This window comes from Periplaneta americana, chromosome 4, assembly GCF_040183065.1.
Source record: "Periplaneta americana isolate PAMFEO1 chromosome 4, P.americana_PAMFEO1_priV1, whole genome shotgun sequence".
Taxonomy (NCBI): domain Eukaryota; kingdom Metazoa; phylum Arthropoda; class Insecta; order Blattodea; family Blattidae; genus Periplaneta; species Periplaneta americana.
Window position 1 is genome coordinate 147,045,155 of NC_091120.1, and position 19,487 is coordinate 147,064,641.

General features: G+C 35.3%; 1 protein-coding gene across 1 annotated transcript in view; it reads right to left on the reverse strand.

The window, feature by feature from the left end:
* The window catches only part of LOC138698285 (cytochrome P450 4C1-like), a 103,123-nt gene extending 94,372 nt beyond the window's left edge, over positions 1 to 8,751 (reverse strand). Inside the window, exon 1 of the mRNA XM_069824078.1 lies at positions 8,633 to 8,751. The gene's annotated coding sequence lies outside the window, so the exon portion shown is untranslated. The remainder of the gene's footprint in view (positions 1 to 8,632) is intronic.
* Positions 8,752 to 19,487: the final 10,736 nt, after the last annotated feature.

A 19,487-nucleotide genomic window follows, 5' to 3' on the forward strand; every position in this document is an offset into this window, starting at 1 on the left:
TGATATTTATTAAAATCTACTGACTGTATCGGCCCTTAGAGGATGTACAGAATTGTACCCTTCCCATTAAAATGAACCGAGGTTAAGACATCCGTTGTTTATTCTTGGAGATTTTTATCTGTCTGCAACCAACGTTATTTATAAACAGCAAGTTGAAATGTTTAGTGTCTCAGGTCACAAAAAATTATGAAGGAAATATTTGCTCTTAGAGATTGCTGTTAAAACTAACAATGAATAAGAGAAATGACATAGGGTCCCTGTGTATATATATATATATATATATATATATATATATATATATATATATATATATATGTGTGTGTGTGTGTGTGTGTGTGTGTGTGTGTGTGCAATCCAGCTTATGAGGCTACAGATATCCTTACTGAGATACTAAACCTATCCCCTTTTAAAAGTTGTTTTAAAATTAGAGGTTCAGTTTTGTGTTGTTGGTTGTCGTGTAAAAGTGAAGTGTGTAAGTTCTCATTTTTTCTGCGAGAGTACAATATAATAGTGTTGTTTCATAGAAATGTTGAAACGTAGTTGTGTAAATGATCCAAATTTGTTTTGCTATATGTGGGTCATATACGTACAGTTACCCTTAAAAAGAATGAGACGATTCTTGGTTGTCGGAAGTTAAAGTTGTACAGCGCGGTTCACTCGATATCGACGTATAACGATAAGTACCATGACAAATAGAACAAGAATTGTTATAAGGGCCACAACAAGGACAAGGATCAGAATAAGGATCACGAAGAAGACAGCCATTTAAGGCCACGATTTCACAACATAGCTCGGGTAACAAAATATCATTGCTTCTCTGTACCGAATGGCAAATGCCTGCTATCGGATCTACATTCTGGACTGCTGCTGTCACTGTCTTGTCTCGGTAGCTCATATAGTAGCGTGTCGGTTCCACCGTATAACCGAAATGTTTCGTGTTCGATCCCAGGTAAAACTCTTTTTTTATTGAGGTGTAATTAATTTGTTCAGAGTTCCTCGACTGAATAATTTGTCGAAAAATATGGAATAATTTATGCCCAATTTTTTGATCTACAAGTGGGCTGAACCTCGTCAAAAAATACATAAATCTTACTTGGAAGTTAAAAGTATTCTTCCTGAAACAAAAATCATAAAAAACAAAAAGAGACCCGTTAACTTAAAATCTTGTCCACAACCATCATACATTTCTCCAATCGAAATCCACTCGATTGGTAGCGAAGGCAAGATGGTTGACAGCTTGTGCTTCCCCCAATATTTCTATTTGCGCAGCCCTCCGGCTCCTAATACATCGGTTCCTCAACCTGCTAATCACAGTCTGTGAAGAACCAGGAAAGTTAGATGCTGCTCTTATTTCGTTAGCAGTCCGAAAGGGGTCCAGTCGAACTGTCTCGATAAGAGAGCATCCTCTTCCAATGAAGAAATCCGCGGACGCCCAGGAATAGGGCGATTTTCGACCTCCCCTGAATTTTGTAACAATGAACACCCTCGCGGCTGTACTTCCAGGAACACCGACCAAACGGCCAGCAGATCTAGCCCCATATCCAGCCTCAACTAGAGCTATAACTCGCTGTCTCATGTCACGTCGGGTACGCCATTACGATGAGAAATGAGGGATGACGATAATACTTTAGTGGAGACAATGACTATTTAGCGTGATATAGAATTATTGAAATAAGGGGCATCTTGCACAGTAAGAGTTAATAAATCAACCCTAAATTATATATTTAAATAACAGGATATAACAGGAAGTCCAATTATTATTGCGAAACTAATCAAATTAAATCTAATTACGTTAAGTTAACAAATCCCAAGTTATCACACCACATTGCAAGAGCTAAATTCTATGTTATTAACATATGCATTGAATAGGTCCGTGCTTATGCGTTGGACGACAAAACCAAACATTGAAAGTTCGAATGTTGCCGCGGAATGTAACTTCTTCCTTTTTATAATGTAAATCAGACTTCTAACTACAATCATTCATATTTCTTACATTATTTATTAATATTTATAGCCAACATTGAATTTGTAAAGAAAAGACTTCAGAAATCTCATATGGAATTTGTGATCTGTAGTGACATAAACATAGATTATCTCTCGGAACTTTTCCGTAAAAGTAAATTAAATTCACTCCTTGAAACTGGAAACCTTAGTCGTAGAGCCATTGTCCCACCAGCATACAACCTGAAGTAGCACAGCCATTGATAAAAGTTTTGTACACAGAATTAGACTGAATTCCTATTCGACAGAACCTATAATCAATGGCTTGTATGAACATGATAAACAAATCCTAAGTGTTTCCAATGTCACTGAACAATTTCAAAATATTAATTTAAAAACTAAAAAAGGGTCGTAAATGCTTTATCTAGTGACTATTTACATTTATGTCTACAAAATGAATCTTGGAAAAACGTATATGATACTGGCACTACTGATATGAAGAGTAAATATATTGTATTTTTCACTTTAATTTCTGAATCACTTTAGTGGATGTTCTCCACTCAATGTTGTGAAAACTTTCAAAAGTAAAAACATGTAGATAACACAGGGACTTAAAAATCTCATGTATTAAAAAGAAGAGTGTATATGTAATGAGTTGCAATGTAATGATCCTCATGTTCTTAAATACTACAAGAAGTACGGTGTAATTTATCAAATATTATGAAAGAGGGAAATATAATACATTCGAATAGAAAAGTACAGCATTCAGATAATACAATTAAAGCTATTCGGAATATTACTGAAGTTAAACTTGTAGATATTCTAAGAAAGAAAATATTTTTTCATTAAAACCAGTTATTATAAACTAGAGGACCCCAAATCTATTGCAAATTCTTTTAATGTCTTATAGTATATAGTACAGAAATATTATTGATAACTTAAACATTCAAGATTTTGCAAAAGATAATACAATTGGTTATTTAAGAGATGCATTTAATAATTAGTATTAATATATGTAATTAGTCAATAACTGCAACAGTACTTTTTCATTCAATCATAACATGAACAAATTGAATGAATATTAAATTAAACACTATTGCAAACACGTAGATAAAATAGTTAAAATCACCTGAAGGGGTGAGAATGAAATAATCCAAAGCCACACTTTTAACAGAAATTGTTTTGTGCGAGTGCATTTCTTACACATATGGGAAAGCTACTAACAAAATATTGTAATAACTACTCAACAAATGACATAGCCTAAGGACTCTAAACCTTTGTAAAAGTTTGTCTGTGTGGCTTAGGAATATTTTTTAATTTCATTTTAATTGTTAATTTTTAATATATATGCATTTACATTGTATGTGTGTGTATATAAATGCATTCATTAGATTAACGTTTACAATATTATAACTTGTAATTTTGTATTGTCTGTGATCATTAACACTTAATCTCAGGACTTTGTAAAACTCTATTTCAACGTTATTTAGCTATTTCAAAGTTATTTAAACAAAAAAAAATCGTTGTGTAGACTAGGAATCGAACTCGCACTCTTCTACACGAGACGCAGAAGTCTTAGCGTCTGAGCTATTGAAACGACACGAAAGCTTTCCTTTCTGTGCGGAGTGTCGATCTAGTCATGAAGGTCCATTGTCGTTTTAACTACACGATTTATGTATATATTTATCTTTTATTTACGTAATATTATCATATTTTTTGCAGTTTTTGAAGTGAATTTCGGAACGATGCTAGTAACAAACCAAATAGCCTGAATTTAAGTAACTCAGTATTCGTTATCTTGTGTATCAGTGCTCTGGTCTCCGATCATGCGCAGTGTCTTACATCTGAGACTTAGGGATATTCAATTGTCTCATCCTTTTCTAGGGAAACTGTACTTCGGTACATTAAAATAAAGCTGTATTAAGCTTAACAGTTTCTCAATGGATATAGAAGATATTTAACAGCATCGAGGACCCTTGCACTGGTTCTAAGCAAGTTGGGCAAAAATTTACCTGGTCTGGTCTCAGTTTTGTAAATTGAGCAAAATTAATTAAAGATTATGTCCAGCTAAATTGGCCCAAAAAATTGTTTTCTTGAGAATCAGAAATATACGATTTCCTCTTTATGTCTGTGGAATTTTCTAAATATTTCTATTAGCTTCCTAGTTACGGCCAAAAATATGCACTAGAAGAGTAGTGGATAGCACCGCCTGTATTTAAGCTTGTCGCTCGTTCCACGAAACAAAAATTTTTCAAGACATTTCTCACATAACCTACAAGCTATTAAAATAATTATGCCTCCATGACATTTTGTATGGTTATTATCAGGCTTAAGATCCGAGACAACTTAAGAATGAAGTGAAGTTACAGTGCAACGGAGTATAGATGGAGTGAGGTGGCGCGTTGAGTTTTGTTTACCTGTACGTCAGTATAGAATTCTGTTCATTATCAGAGGTACAGTATTCTTCCGTCTCTCCTTACGAAACGATCTCAGACCATCACAGTGCATTTTCAGTTCATAGTGAACAGTTTTTTTCGAACTAGTTGCAAGTATGTACATCGTTGTTCATTGTAACGCTAACGCCTTCAACGTCGCCGTGGAATATGAAAACCTGTGAAATATCTATCCTACTTCATTTTCCACCGTCACTAGATTGTACTGTTAACAGTAACGAAACACATTGACGTCGTTGTTTACATTCACAGTCAGTCTGTCTATTATGTTCAAGGAACTCTATAGTAAAGTTGTGCGTACATTGGTTGCTAAAGTGTTCCGGATGCTAAGCCTGGTTATTATATATGTCATGATCTACAATGTGAATTAACATCTTCATCCTATTATGAATGGAAAAAAAAATTTAAAATAATATTATTTTTGACTTAACATTTTCAGAAAAACTAATAAAATAAACTTACCACTTATACTGCAAAAGTCCACACCTGTCGAGTAATGGTTAGCGAGTCTAGCCGCGAAACCAGGTGGCCCGGGTTCGATTCCCGGTCGGGGCAAGTTGCCTGGTTGGGGTTTTTTCCGGGGTTTTCCCTCAACCCAATATGAGCAAATGCTGGGTAACTTTCGGTGTTGCACCCCGGATTCATTTCACCGGCATTATCACCTTCATCTCATTCAGACGCTAAATAACCTAAGCTGTTGAAAAAGCGTCGTAAAATAACCTACTAAAATATATATATATGCTGCAAATAATTTAATGATACTGTCTACGTTGTTACCACAATGTCTGGAATTGACTTGAAAAAAGATATTTGAAACATTTTTAGAATAGTGTGAACTAGGAGGGAAATGGTTTTTGTTTGTAAAAAATTGTCAAAATTTCGAAAATTTAAGATATGGAATTATTTAAAGCCAAGCAGTGGGTCTTGTAAATGAATTTTTGAATAATAACCTCGTAAATATTCAACTTAATTCAATAAGGGACACTTGAGAAAATGAATAATGAATTTACGTAGTTTTCATGTATTTAAACTGGATGTACCCAATTAAATGTTTCAAAAATAAGATACGAAAATAAAGCACAATGCTTACGTAAAATAAGCGAAATGAATGGGTCAACAAAAGTGATTTGAGTCCCAGTTTCGATGTTGTCTTTAACATCACCATCCCCCATTTCTTACAGTCTATCTGGGAGTGTGGAGTGTATACGTACAGCTCATACATTTTGTCAAAACACCCGCGATATGCAGTACGGGAACAACATTTCCGTGAAGGGGGTAGGAGTAGAAGGGGAGGTCGGGCGTGTGTGTACCGAGTTCAAGGCAAAAACTAATCCATTTCCCTATAGTTCGTAAATACACTCGTCCGATCTAGTGCGCAGCTCTGTAGGAAGAGTGGGGGGGTGTCTGGACATAATGCATGCGCTGTATATAGCAGGCTTGCAGAAGTGGACGCCAATTGTGGCGTTGGATCACTGATGGGAATACGTCACTCATCCCTTCCTTCCGCCCCCACATCATTGACTTGGTAGGGGAGGAGATTTGTATTCAGTGTCTGTGTTATGTGATTGCGTACGGGTCACAGTGACGTCATTCAACGCCAGTGGACTGTGGACTGGGAACCAACGCCAGTTCTGTATCCCTGGTATACTGCGTGTTCAGTTCAAAGTGTGTCATGGCTCGCTGCATGCCGTCATGTGGCTAGCCGATGAGCCTAGAGAATTCAATCTTCCTACACTTCCGCAGAGGCGTAGTACCTATGAGCCAGAGAAGTTGCCTAGCAAGTACGGCGTTCATTCTGAAGCGTACGTACCGATACGTACGGTAACGCCGATAGTGGCAGGAATGTGAACTGTTTGGAAACACGTACTGTCGGGATATGGCGAGAGGGTTAAGACGATTACTTACGTATTTGTTGACATTAACTTCGATTGTCAACATGGACACGGAGCATTTGATTTGTGTTGTGGAATGTTGCCATACGCAACCGATGATAACAAATATCCTGCGTACGACTTGCCCGCGCACACAGACCGTACAGACCGCCATCTGTTGCTACGACTTTCAAGTTATACCGTACACGTTCTCAAGTTCAGATTGAACGCCTTGAATACATATAAGCTGAAACTCGCATCAAATCGGTGACTCAACAACAGTGACGTCATGACACACTTTGAAATGAACACCCAGTATAGGCATGAGAAACGTGACTTTGAATACCGTTCAAGAAAATCAAGCTTCGCCTAGAGACAAAAATAGCCAGTTTCATCTCTTTCATGCGTCATCTTACGTCATATTTATCAGGGCCAGTTCACCAATGCATCCGTCTACAATGCACTCACTTCAAGTAGGACAAACAGACTGCAATAAGTAACCAGTGATCAGCATGTCTGTTTTCAAACCATTAAACGTAAAGAATGCAGCAAAACGAATATTTGTGGAAGAATGGGAAGAGAAATGCTTTTGTAGTGCACAGGAAGAAATTAACGTAATATGTTTGTTATGTTCTGAACTACTTAAAGGGTTTCATATGACCACCATAAAGAGACATTATACAACATTCCTTGTCACGTGTACTGTGCCGTGATATTAATACTGATTAAGGAAAAAGTATTGCCGAATATAATTTTCTGATATTATAAAATTTTAAACTTTGCAAAAAAGACTAAATAAGAGAAAATTTCTCAGATTTAAAATTTCCCGAAAAATTCACAACAATTCAAAATATACTCCTTAGGTCATTTTGTGCTAGATTTATTTCAATGTTCGTCTCGACATATATATGTGAACAATTTCTTTCAAAAATGAAACACGTTAAATGCAAAGCGCTCTTCCGATTGATTTATTTCAGCAATTACAAATTGCAACTCATCAAGTAGAACCAGATTTCACTTCACTAATTAAAACTGATGAGTAATTTCAAATCCATCAGGAGGATTCTAAGACATCATATAGTTCGGTTACTTATTTGCAGACTATACGGGCGAGATTCAGTCTAGGGCTGGGGACGGAGCGGTTCGGTTCGTAGCAGTTAATGTGACGTCAGTTGAACCGAGCACAGTACCGAGTACAAATTTGTGGCGGCAGATTTAAAATTTAGATAGATTGAGTCGATTTTAGACCGTACTTTGAAAGTGAAACCAAGCATGTTTTAAAAGCGTTGTAGTAAAGCGATTTCGCTTTGCCAATTGACGAGAAAAAAGTGCTTTCTTCATTGCAAAATGGCGGTTGCAAATTTAATTTGCGTGATTACAACTATGTGCGGAGTTATTTTGTATGAAAGGCCTATTTAACTTTCAGTGTTGTTATATATGACAGACAAATAAAATTGATAAAATAATTTATAATGCTAACAGCTAATAAATTAACATGTGAGGTAAACGTTAAATGCTGCAGCTAAGTAAAAAAGAAGATAGAAAGAAACGGGCTCCATGAAGCGCTGCCTAAAACACTTAAAAAATAACACACAGAATTATTTACTATTACGGAAAGTGGATAAAATAATCAATAAAACGTGGAATCTTAAACTCAAGAACATAATGCTTATTTATTTTATAACATTACTAGCCTTCAGTACAACCATGTTATCTTTGGTGAAGAGTAATATTATTGATAAATTAAAATAATTAGGTAACATAATTCGTAGAAATAAATACAAATAAAATGATGACTGATGAGGTAACACAAATCCAATAAACACAAATAGAAGAAAATATAATGCACTTCTTTTCTTTAACATATTTTTATATTAATGAAGCACTCTAATACGATAATAATAATAATAATAATAATAATAATAATAATAATAATAATAATAATAATAATAGTAGTAGCAATAATAATAATAACAACAACAATACTTATGGCTTTTAAGGAACCCGAGGTTCATTGTTGCCCTCATATAAACCCGCCATCGGTCCCTATCCTGAGCAAGGTTAATCCAGTCTCTATAATCATATCCCACCTCACTCAAATACATTTCAATATTATCCTCCCATTTACGTCTCGGCCTCCCCAAAGGTCTTATTTCCTCCGGCCTCTCAACTAACACTCTATATGCATTTCTGGATTCGCCCATACGTGCTACATGCCCTGCCTATCTCAAACGTCTGGATTTAATGTTCTTAAACATCCGTGTAATCTGTGCTTTTACATATTTGAGCCATACCTGTCCTAATGGTTAAAACAATATACATAATGCTATGCTATAATATAATGTAATATAATCCAACGTTACTTACAGTGTCTGTATTTCGCTCGAGTGTTTGTTTAGCTTGCTATCTCTTGGGGAGCTGTGGATAGATTACCTTCCGTTCAACCTCTCTCTTGCACTTCGCAACTGCACTTGAGGCCAAGATTGCGCATTGCATCTGTAGAAGACTGAAGGCCGTTTGTCTAGACTGTTTTTTTTTATTGCTTAACTTTATAAAGTATTTTACTCGTCATTCTTTGCAATGTATCAAACGAAAGTATGAATCAAAATTATTAAATATATATGTAGGCCTAGATGTTATCTACCGGAATTGTGCATTTTGGGCGTCTTTTCTAAACATATGAATTTCTTAAATATTTTTTTCCGTTCTCCCTACATAAGAAATTAGAATACATACCGTATCATAAATGTAAAATTACCGATACTTCAGTATCTTACAGATTTTATATCTTAGTTATTTCTTTTGTTTTTGGTAAAGTAACTTTGTAATGATTTACTGGACAACAAATTTTTACTTTTTGTCTTGCTCCGAAATAAAAATATGTGAACACTACTAATATGTGTACCCTAAATCTGAATTTAAAATACAAATTGCCCCATCACATACCATTCTCCGGAGAAAATGAATTGAATTTTTTAAGAAAAACTTCTTTCTTTTTTAATTTTTCACTGCTACTGGTTAAATTACGACACACTAGGGATTCAAAATGCCTCATAATACTTCAAAACTGTGTATTGGATACAAAAATGATGTTACATAGTTTAAAACACAACAGCAATAAAAATATTTTATGCGTATAATGAGAAAAATCTCGAAATTTGAACTTACATATTAAAGAATTTTCTGGGTGACTTCTGTTTGTAACTAGATCCGGGACTGTCTTTTACAAGGAACCAACAATAGTCTGCAAGCATGCTGGATGATGATCTTCCTTTATAACGCCTTTCCATTTCAGATATTTCTTGATTAAATCTTTCCCCATGCTCGTCGCTTACCGCTCCAAGGTTAGGAGGAAACAAATCCAAATGAGTATATAAGAAGTGTATTTTGAGAGCCATATTACACCCCATTTTCTCGTATGCTCTTGACATGGTTTCACAACAAGTTCTATGTAATTTTGTGCCCTAGAATTTCCAAAGAAATTTGAGCAAATATCTTTGAAAGTGCGCCATGCCATTTATTCTATAACGGGAAGTTTTCCCTCAATCAAAATATCAGTCATAATTATGTGAATTTGTGGACCGAAAAAAATGCTCTCTTCTAATTTGCCTTCACTCAAAATAGTAAACTTTTCCTTTAAATACTGAGAACCACACCCTTGTTCATTGCGTAGACCTCACTTTCAACTGTTATGAAATATACAGAATAGAAGGGACCAATATTTGTTTATTTATTAGAAGTACAGAAGAACATGCCAACAATCATAAGAAACCCGAAATGAATCATAATTTCATAAAATCTATTAGCTTTTGTTTCAGTTTACAACCCCCAACCCGCGCCAGATGTTCCCTGGGGGAGAGCTTATCGAAAAGTGAAATCAGAGTATACCTGAAGATACGAAGAAGAGAGATGAATTTTCGGACTCAGCGCACACCAAACCATAAAGGACACATTGTTTTAATTCAGATCAAAATTCTTGTTGTCCAGTGAAAGTGCGAAATGTAATACTTAAAACTATACAGAAAACAGTAACAATTACTATTTTCTGATTGGGGTTTTGGCAGATATGTACATCTAATATCAAGCAGTGCATCTCACTTGACGATATGTGTCAGAGGAATAAAAATTGTTTGTGTTATCCTATATCTGAAATCTGATTAGTGTATTGTGCCCTACCCCATTATCGCCTGGCTTATTTGCCTCATGAGTAATGTCTTATTGATGTAACTTCATGTCATTTAAGAGGTTCAAATCAATCTGTCTTCGAACAGTTGTTTAAGCAACAAATTTTGTTTATACTGTACAGGGTGGACACAAAGTCTCGTTACCCCTTATAAATACCTCTAACATACACACTATTTATGTAATTCTGATCATAATGCAGAAATACATCTACTGTAATTTACACTGACTGTGTCTCCCACCTGGCGACGCATTATTTTGTGTCGAAAGAATGATGGGAACATACTAACCCCTTAGACCAGTGGTCGTCAGCACTCGCTGAAATGTGCAAAGGGTACGCGGTGCTATCCCGTGTGCACTGTCGTGCAACAGGGAGAGATAGAGAGCATACCCACTAGCAGCTACGGAGTGCACCCTAGTGCACTGCATTTTCCGCGGGTAAGAGAGACTAGCCCCAGCGTGCTCTGTGCTGACGACCCCTGCCTTAGACACTTAGGACACACAGTTAGTGTAAAGTGTTGTTCATTGCAACAAATGTAACCATGAAGGAGGGGAAAGCAGTGCAAAGTAAGATAACATATTACATTTTCTATATGTGCTTAATGTATGAATTCATTGTAAATAAATGTATTATAATGCTGTAACTGTGCATATTGTAAATAAACATAGCAACTTAATGTGAAATATAAGCAATAGTGGTTTCATATTTTAAAGTACATTCACGGAACACTAGAAATATGTAGTTCAAACGACTGTATCGCCAATTTTAGTTGGGGTTCTGACTTAAGAGAAGGACAGTACACTGCACTGCCTTACGTGGTGCTCATGGTCATACCTGTAGTCTATATTGCCCACTCCATTTGATTAATGTTGTAGCACAGGGATGTCAAAGCGCCTGCACTGCGTGCTCTCAAGAACTCACACATTTCCATAAGAACGATGTTTGTACTACTCGTGTATTTTGCTGTGTGCAAAGTGAACCTTGTTGGATTTGTATTGCTTGTAGTATGAGCACGTAATACAGGCGCTTTGACATCTCTGTTGAAGCAGAAGCATAACTAGGGCCTTGAATGAATAAATGAAGGTCTTTAACCAACGAAAACATTGCAGGTAGCATCGGCAAAACTCCCATAAAGGGCAATGCTTTAATTATCGAAACATTTTCTCCCGAGTGATACGCCAAAAAAGTTGCGAGTTAAAAATGCACATTTAGTCACTCAATAACAGTTTGGATTGCGGTTGATTAATTTCATTTGCTATAGCAACAATTAAAAGAGAAGTTTCTGCGAAATTAAAATAATCTTTTCTGTCTTTTAGATACCCCTATATATTTGGGTATTATAAACAACGTCACTACAAAACCGCTAAGAAGAATAACTACGAGTAAGAAAATGGCTTCTTGAGTCCATATGTGGAGCTTGTTTCCAAAAGGTACCAAATCCACAATTTTCGAAAAATGAGTTATAGATGGCAGCACATTCTTAGCTACCTCTAGAACGGAAACACTAACCATTTCTCTTGAAAAAGTACCGAACCATGTCTCCAGAAGTCACTGAAAACAGTGTTTTACAGCAGAAAATACCACATCCATGCTGAGTTTGATGCCAAAACATACCAAATCTATAGCGTGTTCCTATTGGTTCTCGACTTTGTGTCACTGATACGTCATGCGTCATGCGTCATGCGTCATGCAGAAATTTCATTGGCTATTATGGTGACGTACTAGGTTGGATTATTGTGACATTACCGAAATTCCATTTCACAATAATATTATAAATTCTTATTCTATTGTTATAACAGAGGATGAGGAAAACATTGATGTTCATTATGATAATTAGAACAAACATAGCCTCCATTTTGTGATATTTAATTAAGAATGTTTAGTAATATGTAGCCCATTTAATTTTATAGTGCTAATGAATAATTCCTTTACAGCCCCATTTATAATACTGAATTATTCCATCCCAATATCAAAGTCATGTTCAGAAGGCTAAGAAAAAAATTCTTTGTTAGTATCCATGGGCTATTTTGACATTAATAATCTCCAATTTTACAGTAATATTACAAATTTTGAGTCTGTTGTTAGAATAGAGAATGAGGATAACATTGATGTTAATTATGATCATTAGAACAACAAACATAGCGTCGTAAAATAACCAAAAACAAAAACAACAAACATAGCCTAAATTTTTGAAATGAAAAATGTTTAATTATGTATTCACTTTTACAGTGATAGTAAATAATTTCTGTACATCCTCATTCATAATTACTGAATTATTTCATCCCAATATGTACCCTATCCAATTTTGTTGCCAAAATGTACCAAATCCAAACTAAAATCATTAATAACTTCCTGAAAATGTGTGACATATCTTAATATATATGCCTAAATACGATTTGTGACACATAAAGAATAGTGACATAAAGCCACAACCATGAGCAGTTATTTTTCTCATTTCCTGTAAAATTAGATCTGTTGGATTTGGTACCTTTTGGAAAGGAACTCCACATATCGAACTCTTGAAATCGTTTAAATCTGTCGAGTGACAAGTCTCTCCCTGTAAATTTTTTTGCAATCATTTTCGATAATGCTTAATGAGAAAATGCTACTGATTATTCCAAAATTGATTTGTATGACGCTCGACGTGTGAGGAAAAAACTGCGAGACAAGGAATTAGAGGCGTGGGCTAACCTACCTCAGAAAGGTCTTGGCTAGAGCTATACAGCGAGTTTACTCCGGCGAATTCCTGGATATGACATCGTGAAGGCCTTACCTCTAGCGAGTGGCGCGAAGCTATTAAAATGGCTGCACACGTGTCTTTCGTACGTTCCCTTCCGGGCAGGATTCGGGATAACATCCTCTGTCGGCGATGCCACAGAGAGCCAGAAACACTTGCACATGTCCTGGGCTCTTGTCCGCACGGTGAAGTACTCCGTTACTCACGACACCATAGAATTCGTTCGATGATCGCCGAACAGTTTAGATCAATAAATTTTTCATGTGTTCGAAGAAGTTCACGGACTGGCAGACAATGGCAGTATAAGAAGAACAGACATGATTTCCATCCCACCAAATAACAACAATGGACACATCATCGATCTCACCATTAGATTTGAAAAACAAAAGAGCCAACCTGAAGATGTAAATATGGAAAATAACGACATCTATGTACGTACCGTTCCATATTTCATGGACAAATACGGTCTACAACAAATTGAAATAATAGGCCTTATGGTTGGAGCGCGCGGAACTTCTTCCAAACCTGCAACGTTTCTTCCTACAGAGGAAGGCAATTGATGACATCGTTCTTGCAGCTCTGAGGGGATCAATATTTAGGCTATTTTTTCATGTGAAGACCTAAGTTTTATCTCCCATGTAACAGGGTGTCGTTATTCAATGTGTAGCCTACTATAAAAAGTCACACAGGGATTATAAGGTTTATGTTTGTTAACATTTAATGTGTAATATTGTAACATTTGTTATGTCGAGAAAGAATAGGCCTATATATATATATATATATATATATATATGGAAAGGCGTCAATCAATTAATGTAAATTTTGGTAAACCAACAAAAAGACTATATTAAGAGGTTTGAAAAATTAATTTTTCTTGATTCTTAACGATGTATCTGACTGTATGTGATATTTTAAGAAGAGTAGGCCTACAGTATTAATGATTTATTTTTTTATGAATTTCCTTAATTTTCAAATGATGAAAATTAGTAACATATCTTTCAAAAAAAGAAATGAATTCAATTATTTTGTTCGAAATGAAATGTATATTATATATGTAGGCCATTATATTTATTTAAACTATGTAATACATTCATTTGTTCTCAAATAATTTTGTAATAAGTTGCGTGTAATTTTTCATGACTGAACTGTACTTCTGTTTTATTAATGCTGTAGCTCGGTTCCAGTTCACTAAACCTTGGGCTATACTCGTAAATACTACGTTTTACTATTACTTTATAGTACTCCAACTCCCTAGCCTGGTTATGAGCAAAGCTCGGAACTTGGGGACTTGTGTGTCGTGTGCATGAGTAAGGTTACAGGTACAACGTACACAAAGCTCACCCTGCAACTGCTCAGGGACAGTCGTGTGTAGTAAGAAACTGGTCACATCGAATGACAGGAAGAGGGACGAGGAAACCCTGTCGTGTCGAATTAGAGGTAAACGGTCTATTTGAGGAATTAGAAAATACGTAGGCTATTATCGAATGGGTATTATATACGTTTGAAAATATATTTCTTAAATTTTAGGTACAGAATTTCATGGAGGAATTCTGAGGAGATACATTATTTTCTTCGAGTGGAGAGTTTATATTTTGTAAGTTGTGCCACACATAAACTAGAGACTGGAAACGGGCATTCATTGAAATACATTGCAGTCCCTTAAATCGGTGGAAAATTTGTCCGTAGCCATGGATCAACTCGTAGTGGAACCTTCCCTAGTAGTGACACAGAAATTGAAAACTATTTTCGAGAAAAATTTAGGATGCTTATCTTTCTCAGATACGAGATCAGCTAGAAACTGCTAAAAATCGAACAGAAAACAGTGACAGTGGAAACATTCAGTATTTTATTTCGGCGCAAGACTTTATAATAAAATTACAAACCATTTTCCAAATTTGAAATTTTTTAAAATTGAAGCTTTTAAAAAAGAAATTTGTAAAATTATCCATGATATATAGGCCCTAATATTAACAAATATATATTTTTTACTTTTTATTTCTGTCGACTATATTCATGTTTTTATTGAATATCACTGGCTTCTGTCGGATTGTCAATTTATATTAAATGTGTATTTTCTCTTTCACAGTTATTCTTGCTCTTGTGTTGTATTTATTGGTTTGAATTAAGTTACTGCATTTAGTAAACTGTCCTTGTAAATTTTATGTTATATTATTGACTAAGACCACACCGTACATGAGCCAGGCTCTTACGGTAGTGGCTAGAAACATTTTTATTTTATAAATTTAATTTGTACTCACTAGCTAGCTAGTTAAAATAAAATAAAAAAAAAAAATTAAGTTTGCTCCCGTCACTTCATGTGACGTGGAAATAAGCTTCTTTCGTTTCAAACCATGTTTAATTAACAGACAAAGAAGTTAAGGATTCGAAAATCTTCTAATGTATGTAGTCATACACTGTAATAAAATGTACAGAGCAGAACTGTAAATTTGATATATTTTGCACGTTTATTTATATATATATCCTATAAAATTACGTGTTTCAACCTACCATAATATTATCAATATGTTGTTCCAGCCAGGAACCACCTTTATAGCAGACCTGACAGTACCTCTGTGCTGGAAGCGGGAGTTTGTTGACATTGAAGTCCGGTCGCTTAGCCACGTTCAAAGACACAAGTCCCCAAGTTCCGAGCTTTGGTTATGAGTTTACGACTAGAGTCCTGCATAACTGGTTACGAAAGATAAAAAAGACATATTGCTACCTAACGCCTGGCGCTATAGACAGTATGCGAAGCTCTTGTGTCTCGCGGAGTGGTCCAATGTTCGGTTTAACGAATGTCCGAGTCTCACTCGGGTGGACGGCTCTGGATCATGAAAGACAGATAATATTGAGCCATCCAGGAGTTCAAAGAATCGTTGCAAGGACGCGATTACATCGTGTACGTTTCCGTTGATATTTCCTCCTCTATCCTCATTGATTGAAGCACACATCATGAAACTACAAACATTAGGTAGACTTGAAAGCGCTTTTATTTTTGTTAATCATTTTTATCTCCCTAAAAACGATTTATAAAAAAAAAATTGTAAGGACATTTTTCTTTCTTATGACATGAACAATTATCAGTTAAAAACTAGGCTAAAGGAAGCGCAATTTTTCTTTTACAATTTCATACTAAGAATATTAATATAGTACTGGGCACGTGGCAAAACTTTCCGGCACCCAAAAGCTTTTCACAGAATTATCTATAATTATTCACCTCTTGTACGTAGTAATGAATGAATATGTCGTCGTCAAGACAAAGTAGACGACAAGTAGTGGCAAAAAAACCAGACCGATCCTTGTAGCTGAATTCATAGTCAGAGATTCAAATTTTGCTAGTCACAAAACACATCCATCTTATATAATTAATTGTAACAATGAAATTTATTGCATTTGTTCGATTCTTACCGTCTTTTGTTTCCTTCAGTGCCTCAAACTTACAGACGAAAAAAACTTTGAGAGTTTTATTTTCATCTGGCATCAATATTACATTTCTACCTCTATTCGGCAAAGATAACTGTGCATTTTTACATTAAATAGCAGTACATACCTCTGGCTTCATTATTCATATTGAAATTAACACAGTTTGACACAATACACAGCACAGGAGTCTCTTGTATCAGCTACAAGAGTCGGTCCGGTATTCTTTTTTTTTTTTTTTTTTTGCCACTACTGTATATGATAAGGAAAAAAATTAATTCCGGCGGAAAGGCTCTCCATGGATTTTAGAAGTTCTAGGCATGTATAATTATTCTGTATTATATTCCTATCATTTATATGCATAGATTGTTATGGGGCTATGGTTTTACATTTTTAAGTTTTACGTAGGTTTTGAAGGTAGCGTAATGTTATGTTTACTGCTTGGTGGCGATCGGAGTAGTTTTCGTTAGCTTACCTTAGCTGAGATTAGTTTAGCTTAGTTTTGTTTGGGTTAGTTAGGGTTATGGGTAATTTTCAAGAATCGTCATACGGAAGTGACGGCACTTTGATATACCGAGATATGTGACAAGGGGATATCTAAGTGATGTCACTTCCATGTATCAAACCTTGGAAATTAACAGGTTAGGTTAGGTTAGTTTAGGTTGTGATAGCTTATATTAGGTTACAGTCGAAATTATGTTTTCAATTTTTTCTTGTATTACCTTTTGAAAGTCGAGCTTAACAAAATTCGTTTGTAAAAAAAGTTGGAAAATCGTGAAATGATAATCCCAAGAAGTAACAAAAATAATTCTGATTAAGTTATTGATGACGATGAAGATAATTCGGAAATGCTGCGAACAAAATTAAAATTTTTAAAGCCTTCTTTGGAACTAGAACTTAGTGAAAATAAAACACATTACTATTTTATTTACCTAATTACAATACGTAGGGATACAATATAAAACTATTGAAAAGACACGTATCACTTTATAATTAGCTGCGGGCAATTATTTCTGTTGTTTTTTGGAAATGAATTCTTATTGAATTTAATTACAAGGAATTCAACTTAACGTAACTATACAGGAAACAGTCTAAAAATGCTTTATTATGAAGTAGTATGGTATAATTTTTAAAAGAAATCGTTATTTAATTTAATGGTATACCAAATTACATGTATAACCACAATGCAAGAAGTGTCTAGCTTCAGGTATGTATTGTTTTCAGAAGCAATTAATTGTAGTATAGATCATTTGTCTTCTGTGGTATTTTTACGGCACATTTCCTCCCTATGAACCAAGCTTCAAATTAATAAACTAATTTCTTTCCGCTCACATTTTGTTTATAATTATAAACAACTCTGTTTCCTCTCGTTCTAAAGTCCAGTTCCCTTCGGGCTAATTCCAATATACAGGGTGATCCGTTTGGGAAGACATAAAATAAAAACTTAATAAAGTGAGAACTGTTGCTATTTATTGCTAAATAATTTGTACAGGGACATCATATTATTTTTACTAACATTTTTAATATTAACTTGCCTATACCTATGAATCAACGCCGTTTGCTACCCCCTTCCACGACTGGAGTTCGATAATACTGGAGTAATATACAAACAAATCACTTTACTAGGTATAGGACGGAAGAAAAGTAGTTCATCCATTTATGTAAACTAAGAAATATTGCGCTTTTGAGATTGATCATTTTCAGTAGGTTTTTGTTTAATCAAAATACAGTACAGTATGAACAATGAGTATTTTTACTCACGAACTGAGCTGTCCATATGGACGTATTCATTATGTAGTGTATATTATACTGTCTACAGCACATTAGCATACAATATAGAGAATGAAGTTAAATTGAAAAATAATCATAATATGGATATTTAAACACATTTTTTTAAAAGATGGCCGTTGATTTCGATACAGGCTTCAGATCTAATATGGATATTATCGCATTATAGACTATTGTACCTAATTCCAATTACCAGTTTCGTCCTTCATACTAGTAACTCATGTTGAAATAATTATGTACCTACTCTATAAAAGAGGACTGTAAATTCAATCTTCACTTCTTCCCGATCCAAAAAGATAAAATTACTCAGACATACTCACTACTGTCCGTCCAAGTTGTTATGTCGTAGGGTCGTAGAAAGGGAGGAAATCACGTGACAGTTAATTACTTAACGAGGCCCTTTTATTTAAGCTATTTTAAACAGTTGTATAATATTACGTAGACGTCCAATTCCTAACAGAAATTAATGTTCTCAGAAAAGAGCTAAGACAGCCCCAGCCACTAGCTGGCGAATAAAAGCTGGTGGGGGAAACCGGGATGCGACGTAGGCAAATGGACGACAGTACCTGTGCGAAAATGATGCAATATTGAAAGCTCCTTCGTCACTGGAAAACGCGAACATATTTTTGGAACGTACTGTTTACTATGACCGTAAGGCTACTATGATTGTATATCAAGAGGAGTAGAATTCTACTCCTCTTGCTGTATATGCGGTCTTGGATCTGTGTGGAGAACGGTTGAACTTCATTAGTAGAAGGGGTGGGAGTGAAGTACATTGAAAAACTCGGGTACAATAAAAATTGAAGTAAAAATAAAATGATGTCCCTGTACATGCTTTCTAGATTAGTAGGAGTTCTGTCCAAATCAGACCTCAACGTGTCCACCACACGACACAATTCATAGCTGAGAAAATCTTTGCCCTGAGATCATATACATCATTCTTGACGAAACCTCAGAGAAATAAGTCGGGTGGTGCCACGTCTGGGGAATTAGGCCCTCCTTGACCACACCAGTTGTTATCAAATATTAACTTCAGGACTAGCCCGTTCCAGTTCATATGATACTTGTAACACGGAGCCCTTCGAACGCCGTAC